The sequence below is a fragment of the Nothoprocta perdicaria genome, unplaced genomic scaffold (assembly GCF_003342845.1).
Source record: "Nothoprocta perdicaria isolate Ctin4 unplaced genomic scaffold, notPer1 scaffold_13, whole genome shotgun sequence".
Taxonomy (NCBI): domain Eukaryota; kingdom Metazoa; phylum Chordata; class Aves; order Tinamiformes; family Tinamidae; genus Nothoprocta; species Nothoprocta perdicaria.
This window is the reverse complement of record NW_020454427.1, coordinates 6,331,870-6,337,936: the sequence shown is the minus strand read 5'-3', so window position 1 is coordinate 6,337,936 and position 6,067 is coordinate 6,331,870. Positions and strand designations below refer to the sequence as shown.

Genomic DNA, 6,067 nt, shown 5'->3' with positions numbered 1-6,067 from the left:
CTTGGTCATTAAATAACTAAACATTAAAACACTAATGTATGTTCTGTCAGTCATATGCTAAATAATTCTTTTAGTACCCCTTGTCCTCCTGAAGAGGCTGGCAATCATTTCACAGGAGTGAAAAGTTAATCTAGGATTTAAGACAGCTCTAACTAATAGGAGTGGAAAAAAAAAAATAAAGCAAGGATGGCAACTTCTTCAGGATGCAAAACTGAACTGTGATGCTCTCTGAATTAACACTGTACAACTTAATTGTCTTAGAAGAATTGCCTCCTTGTACAAGTAAGAGATAGTCATATTAGCGTTGGATTCCTGTTGTTGATAGCATTTCAGTCTTGGAAAACTAGATTTGCTGATGTAGTCCCATGGTAGAAACGTGTACTAYCTATATAGTAACAGGGTGGGAAAGTAGCTATCAGATGTAAAAGAAGAAATGAGTGTAGGAGAAGGAGATCAGGGGAAATTGCTAGTAAAAAGACCTGAAAAGATGGAAAAAAAGGCCTTAATGAGAGAAGGAAGAACTCTGAAAATAATCTAAAGGGAGCCAGCAAATGGTCTAWCCTGTAAGAACCAGTGTGTGCTTGCAGGAGCAAACCAGAAGCACTGCTCCCTGAAACTTCACACTGCAGAAGGCAGAGGAGGTGGGGGGGGAAAAACACCTGTAGTTGGGTTTGACAGACCTATTAGTAAAATGGATCTTTACTTGAAGTTTTCATCTCTACATTTTTATCACTGACAGGTCGGTGCCATTTAAACAAGTTTGGAAATAAACTTTTGCTTCAGTAAATTATTCATCAAAACCAGTCTGAGGAACAGCTTTATTTAATACTAGGCAATTTTATGCTCAATTCTGTTCAACAATTGGCAAAGTTCAATATATCCACTAGACATTTTCCCCTCTCCCATGTGGCTTACCATTTTAATACCTGAAGTTACTCATGTCTGAAATATCAATGTTCATTGCCATCAACACCTCAGTTCTCATCAGAACCCTGACTTTGTCTGCTACAACTTGGATCTTCTACAGGTTATTTCCCCTTGAGTCACACATTTGTCAGGCGACCCATTTTCTCTCTGGACACAAAGAGAAGTCCAAGGACCACCTGTAATAAAAACAACGGTTCCGTTAGTCTGAATCCACTATAGCAGTTTCATTTATTAGATAAAAGGATAATATTAAATGCTCTATTGAAAATWGCTTTAAAATTAAAAACCAAAACAGATCATCAAGAACAATCATGCTGAAAAGGTTGAAGAGATCAGCAATCTGATTACTAAAAGAGGGTTCCACTCCTATGTTCAAAATTTATATTCTGGAGGATACACCAAGAGAGGAACACTCTTCACCAACCAGATTCTTATGCTGCTCAAAAATATATCACTTTTGACAAACAAAAAAAAACCCAGCCAATTTTGAAAAGGCTATGAAAAGGTCTCCCTGATGGATCTCATCCCCCAAATCTGCAATGCTGAGCTACGAACAAATGCAGTATATTAAAAAAAAAAAAAAAAACCCTAAGTAGTAGCTGTTCTGCTTAGCTCTTCCATCAATGACTTCACTGATCTTGCAGGTTTTGTTCAAGGATTACTTTCAAGCTCCTTCTTTGGAACACTCAGCTTGTCTTTACTGTTTCCAGTGCAGCTGAGGCAGCTTCAGTCTGTAAACAGGGCTCCTTTTCCCCTCTCTCACTGCTGCCTCATTCACAAAATAGCCACGTGCCTGCTTCAACTCCAGCGGGCACAGAGTCCTGCCGAGCCCAGCAGCATCTCGCTGCTCGTGGGCCCTGCAGCCTCACCCATGTCAGACTTCTCGTCTAGCAGCAAAAACACAAGAGCTGTAGCAGCAAAAGGCCAGGGTCATAGGAAACAGCAGAAAAGTCCAAAAAGCCAAACACATCCACGTGCATGGGACAGAGGTGGGCAAGAAGTGGGTGGATGCAGCTTTGTGCCTGAGGTGGCAGGTGCTGGGTGCCCACGGGGCACCGAGCCCCAGCTGTGCCAGCAAAGAGGGTGCCTTTTGCCAGGCACATGAGTCAAGGGGAGGCTCGGAAGGCTCCCCGGCCTCCTGGAGGCCCTCCTGGCACCCAGCCTTGTAGGAGAGGCTGCTGGGCACCTCTGGACCTCAGTGCTAGCTCCACAGAGCGTGGCCAGGAAAAAGCAACACGCTGGGCCAAGAGACCAGTTTGAAAAGGGAAAGAAAGAGCAAGCAGGGAAATAGTGCTCAGGACAGCTGGCTTGCTGACCTCAAGAAGGGTCCCATCCTGCAAYGCTTGCTTACCCCAAATCCTTCTATGACCAAAACGGCAGTTGGGTGTTGACTATTCCCCTGACATTGAAACTTAAGTGATAGACTTTAGACATGTTTATAGTCAACACAAAGACTTGGGCCTGCTCCCTCACCATGTTCTTGATGCATTGTTTTTGTGGTGCGGGTAACAACGAAGGCATAAGGATACTAACAGTCAGCGACAGGAGTTTGTTTGACACTACATAAACCGCTTCAATTGAGCTCTTTCCCTGTTCCCCAAGATGCTCTAGCACCACGTGGAGCATTTCAAGTGAAACTTTACCTGATGTTGCAAAAGATAGAAGCATTTCTTTAATCCACCTTTCCTAAGGGATTTTATCTTTTCAGAGTGTTACTTTTGTTGATTTACCTTATTGCTTCTGTTCCCTGAATATTAGAGGTGAAAAATGGAGCGCATTAAAATGATTTACAGCTTCCTTTTTAGAAGACAAGTGTAATTAAAGAGTGCATCAGTTTAAGATGCATGAACATAGAGACAGAATATTTGTTTTAATATTAAAATCCTTATGCCTTAAATGTTTCCCTTCAAACTTCTTTCAAAGTTAAAAGATCACAGACATCATAAACCAAATTCAGTCTTTGTGTAGACCAGCATTAAATTGCAGCAGTTTGCATCAGGACTGAACTGGTAGCAGGTGCCTGCTAGGTTATAAAACCACCATTAAGAAACAGACCATAACTTTGAAACTTATTACAAGTCAAGTACATGAAATAAAAGAGGATCCTACCAGTTGCATCAACGGCTTCTGTGTCTAGAAGAGCATCTACTGAAGCCACCCCTGTGGCTAGGAAGGAGGCTGCAGTATCAGACACTCCTCTCTTGCAGAGACAAACTTCTTTGAGATACTGACTCCTCTGCTTTGTCTTTTAGTCTTTTACTAAACCTTCTGACTGCCAGGAAGGTTACACCACTTGCTGAGAAGGTGTCTAGGCCTTCCTACTATGCCCCAGTGCACTTTTTTACCCATAAGCAGTCCACAGGTTCGACTTGTAGTTATCTTCCAAAAGCACTTAAGGAGTTTCCCCCACTAAATCCATCTTTTTTGGCAAAACGTAAGTATTCCTTATTTTTGTAAATTCTCTTTTGCAAGGAAGGAAGTCTTCAATGAGATACATTTTCTTCAGGAGGTTTCTTCTGTTCCTCCCTGACCTTTTATTCCGGTGCAATTTTCATCCTGTGTCTTTTTTTCCTCCTCAATAAATAYGCCAGCCAAGTACTTTAATACAGTCGTTGTAAAAGTCAGAAGTTTCTTTCTTATTACAGCTCTGCAAAAAGTTRTAACTGTCTTTGTCATTAGCAAGTTAGAATTGAATTGCATGTATAAATCCATATTTTCAATATAAACTCTTCTTAAATAATCTGAATGAAACAAGTTGAGGAAGTTTTTTCCTCCCTGTTACTATATTCAATAATATTAGGCCAGGACATTCTAAACACTCATTCATAATTCTACTTACCAGGGTCATCTCTGAATTCAATGCCAAGTTTAATGGTGCTACTCACAGGAGGAGTTGTGGACAGGTGTAGTTTTTCATGGGATTAGTCAAAAAACAGTTTGCACATCATTTTGAGGCTTATTTTCATTCACAATTTTACTTTTAATTTGTGTACTAAAACTCTATAGTTTTATCTTAGAGGACAGAAGACCTAATCTGCCTCTTCAGGAACTTTAATACCTACTCCTACTCTTTTTCTTGTTTTTTTTCTAAAATAAGGCACCTCCAACGTGTACCAGGTACCTAGCGCTTTCAGTTAATTCCTGATTTCAGAGTAAAACTGCATGTGCTTGGTGTGCCAGCCCAAAGGCAGTGCCCCGTGCTGCTCTGTGCTCCTAGCCGGCGGAGGAAACTGYGGCCACTTTGCTGCAGTTGCTCAGAGCCACTGTGAGGGAAGAGGCAAGAACGAGAGGCGCAGGGAGAGGGAGCACGTGCTGGGTGCAGGCGGAGATGAGAGCGCTACGGTGAAGAAAACACGCACACACACAGAGAAGCCAGTAACGTTCGCAGCAAAGAGCCCGGCCAGCCCGTTTTGTTCAAGCCTGTTACAGAAACCTCTGCACTGTGACCTCCTGGCAGAAAAGCGGGGCTGTGTTTTGATTAACCTGGGGGAGAGAAGTTGCCGTTTCCCCTAGGGATGACAACCCCAGGAACACCCCTATTCTCTTCCTTCTCATGGAGGGCCCCTCCTTTCCTCCACCTGAAAACCTCACATCAAGAGAGTCCAGGATGGAAAAAAAAGACCTAAATGAGAGAACAGGGGTGGCGGAGAGTTGACCTGATTTGGGGAAATACCCTATATAACCTTAGTCGAAGTGTTTGTATCAAGGAACTGTAATGAGAACATAGGTTTTAGGTCAGTGTCAGTGACAGAAGAGGGAAAAAGAAAAAACAGTTTGTCTTCATTTTGATCYTGTGTTGGCATTCCACTAGGACCAGGTACAAATGAGAACTAGAGTCCTTTTGCATGACCTGCCTCACCCCGCAGCAGTGAGCACCGTTTGCTGGAGTACAACACTCACTGCCTTACACCAGCGCCTAACAGCAAAGCCGGGGCTGAGCTGCTCTCATGGGGATTTTAAATGACTAACTGCTGGAGTTTAGGGGTGCTGGAACAAAGAGTCTGCCAGCTAATTGTGGAAGAAATTGCGAAAGCAGCCTCTCCTAGTTGTCATGGAGTAGAGCAGCGGCGCTCTGCTCTCATTGACAAGGCAGCTCCCGGCACGTGCTCCCACATTTTTTTCAATGGAAGGGCTTTTGAGTGCACAGATCTGGCCCACGTGCACAGCAGCTGCTCTGACATGATAAAGCAGAATGAATCTGAAGAAGTTCCTGTCAGGCGAACCAATAATCCATAAACTAAGAGGGATTTACTCAATAGACCCTGACAGAGTCTATCCTGTGAAAATCACACATTTTTTTTTTCCCAGGATGTGCCTAAATCTGTTTCTCTGTCAGTTTCCAATCCCCCAAAGACCTAAATAACAAGTAGGAAGCGAGCAAAATGAACTGAGTGTCTTTGCCTGTTCCGAGCCCTGCAAGGGCTGTAATTTAATATTGGGCTTAATTTGAGGCTGCAGCCACAGAATCTCTTGCTGGAGCCACTTCCCTTCAACGCGGCCACGAGAGACCCGCGGCGGAGGCTCCCGCGCGCGCCGCGGGTCCCCGCGGCGTCCCCAGCGCCGAGCCCCGCGTCCCTCGGGCAGCACCCGGCGAGGCGCCTCCCTGCGCTGCGCGGGGACACGGAGCGGGCGCTAAAAATAGCGGCGCGCTCGGCGGCAGTGCCTAAAAATACCGCGGGCCGCCGGCTTGGCGCGAGTGGCGGAGCCCCGGGCGGAGCGGCGCGCCCCGCGGACCCCCGCGCCGCGGGCCCCTTACCCGCGTTGCGCAGCTTCTTGTTGCGGCACACGGAGAGGATGACGAGCAGGTTGCCCAGCAGGTCCACCACGATGGTGAAGATGAGGATGGCGGCCAGCGTGGAGGTGACCCAGGGCGGGCGCCGCGCCGCGCCYTCGCCCGGCGCGTCCCGCGGGACGACGGAGCCGTTGAGATCGGAGCCGTTCGCTCGCATCCTCCCGCCGCCGCCCCACGCGCTCCGCACCCCGCACCGCAGGACTCCCGCCGCCTGCTCCTAGGACAGCCCAGGGCTGGCGACGCTGCGGGCAGCGGGCGCTGCTGCCATGGCCGCTGCCGCCGTTCGGAAGTTCCCCCAACGCGGGCATGTGCCGCGGCGGGCACTTTTATAGCGCTCTTCCCTCCCTC

The 6,067-nt window shown here is 46.5% G+C and overlaps 1 long non-coding RNA gene across 1 annotated transcript; it reads right to left on the bottom strand.

Annotated features, from left to right (window-relative positions):
• Positions 1 to 961: 961 nt before the first annotated feature.
• LOC112942616 lies at positions 962 to 3,077 on the bottom strand. Its single transcript, XR_003248416.1, has 2 exons — positions 3,037 to 3,077; positions 962 to 1,103 (listed from the first exon to the last, which is right to left on the bottom strand). It is a non-coding gene; the product is annotated as an uncharacterized LOC112942616 (long non-coding RNA).
• Between the last annotated feature and the right edge of the window lie 2,990 nt (positions 3,078 to 6,067).